The sequence below is a fragment of the Sodiomyces alcalophilus genome (assembly GCF_042370955.1).
Source record: "Sodiomyces alcalophilus JCM 7366 unplaced genomic scaffold ACRALscaffold_4, whole genome shotgun sequence".
Taxonomy (NCBI): domain Eukaryota; kingdom Fungi; phylum Ascomycota; class Sordariomycetes; order Glomerellales; family Plectosphaerellaceae; genus Sodiomyces; species Sodiomyces alcalophilus.
The window spans coordinates 3252116-3254349 of NW_027263535.1; the positions used below are offsets into that span (position 1 = coordinate 3252116).

The window sequence follows — 2234 nt, forward strand, 5'->3', positions numbered from 1 at the left end:
GATAAGCGTTAAGACAGGCTTATCCTCCTATAAAGTGCTAGAAGCCTTTTTTAAGACCTTGGACGCCTTCTAAAAGGCCGAATAAGCCGCTATAAGCGCCTCTACGGCCTTAGGTCTATAGAAGGGGTTATCGTTAACTACCTTTACCGCCTCTAGGAGTGCTACTAATAGACTAGTTATCCTAGGCGGAGGAGGAATATACTTATAACCACCCTTCGAGTAGTTATAGTATTTAGGGTCGGGTATCCTCGCTCCGGGTCCCGACTAGTCGCGGTAGTGCCGCTTATTCTAACCGTTAATAATTACCTTTATATAAGCGAAGTAAAAGACTAAACGGATCCCTTTAGGAGGATATTTTATTTTATAAGTGCGCTTTACGGGGCTCTTAACCTCTATAAAAGCTTTGCCCGCGGAACGCTTACCCTTAGCCTTAACGGCTCGGGCTAGCTAGGCGCGGCGGTCTATAACCGAGGCAGGAGTGGTAATCTCCTTATTAGCCAGGGCGGGAGTAGGTCCCTGCTCGCCGGTATTATTATTATTATTATTATTAGCCCCCTATATTGTATATATAAGTTAGTAAACGTTACGCGAGGTTTATATAAAGAACGGGAAGACGTACTTTAAGGGCCGGAGATAATCCTAAAAACTTAAATATCTTCTAAGAGACACAGATAAGAGGTTAGCGCGATAGCATAAGGTATAAAAGGGTTATAGTCGATAAAAAACGTATTATAGATAGTAATAGATATTATTAAAGAGGAGAAGAAAAACAGATTTATAGAGGCGATAGCGAAGTTAGTGTTATTAGCTTAGGTAAGTTATTCGGACAGGGAAGGTACGGTATAAGGATCCTTATATAGAAGGAACGACCTAGCGAACTATAATAACACCCTTACACGGAACGCTAATTAATCGCATAACTATAAAGGCTTACCTCGAGTACTCTTTAACGAATAGAGAGGTTATTTAAGGTTAAAGAGCTACTAGAGGTCGTTATTTAATTAATAAAAAGGCGTTGTTTAATCGAATAATAACGCTTCACGAACCTATACCGAATGGCAACGGCCTACTAAGTGGGGAGGGGGGTAATATTACGGGTTAACCCCGTGGAGATAATCCGGTAGACCACCGGATCTTCTAACTAATCATAGTATATCCCTAGTGGGTCGCCACGATATTATGTTTAGGTCGTAAGCACCTATAGAGTTTTCCCCTTTTCCTTCTTTTCTCCTTAGCTTTAGATAATTCAATTATTCCGCCTTACTCTATAAATAACTTATAACCAACCGCTTATAAATACGCCAGCGTAGAGGGGCTAAGGGGTTACCGCCTAGCTATTAAAGAGGAGGTAGACTATTCGGTCTTAAAGAAGCTACCGGTTAGTTAAACGGCGTAGTCTAAGAATCCTTTACGTTTAAGGGACTCGAGGAGTCTAGTATAGTGGATAGTATTAAAGGCCCCGTGTATATCTAGCTAAATTATCACGGGGGCGCCGCCTAAGGCCTAGGCGGCTCTAACTACCTTTATCGCGCGCTATATAGCTATCTGCCTTTATAGTATAGTGGTGGTACACCTAGTATATAGTTAAGGGTAACTGAGTCGGTTCGAATTCGGCTAAAGGCGTATATAAGAGAGGAACCCCTTTTCCTTTTTTACGCTACTCGGATCCTGTTCTGGGGGGCCCTTATCTGCCTTAGTATATACGATAAGGGTTAAACAGGGGGCCCGTTAGACCCACCTTCCGCCTGGCTTCGCTAGTTGTTAACAGGTACCACGGGGGAGTTAGTCGCCCTACCGTGGAAAATAAGAAGACGGTATCGCGCTGTCCCTAAGCGCGTGGGTAAAATACGCGGCGTCTTTGCTATAATACGGAAGCAGCCTCTTACGCTATTACGTAAGCGTTCTGCGTGGGCATATAGCCCGCGTTAGCCCGGCCTATAGCCTTAGAAAGAGCAGGGAAGCTTAGAAGCTTTAAACCCTAGGAAGCGTATATATAAGTCGCCCGTAATAGGCCCGTAGAGTTAGCCCTAGGGCATATAGAAGGCGTATAAAACTAGAACCGAGATAATTACGCGCGCGCCGTTAATTAAGCACGTAGTTGGCTTTAAAGCCGCTACGGGTAAAAACGCTACCGGCTTCCTAGAATAGAAGCCACGAGTTTCGAATATATATTAAGTTAGTAATAGGGCCCCCGCAGTACCTGTATAAGGCAGTAATCCCAGAGGAGGAGGGTA

General features: G+C 43.9%; 1 pseudogene across 1 annotated transcript; it reads left to right on the plus strand.

Moving 5' to 3' along the window:
- Positions 1-1547: 1547 nt before the first annotated feature.
- Positions 1548-1623, plus strand: ACRALDRAFT_t154 (annotated as a pseudogene). Its single transcript has one exon. The product of its transcript is annotated as a tRNA-OTHER (tRNA).
- The last annotated feature ends 611 nt before the right edge of the window (positions 1624-2234 follow it).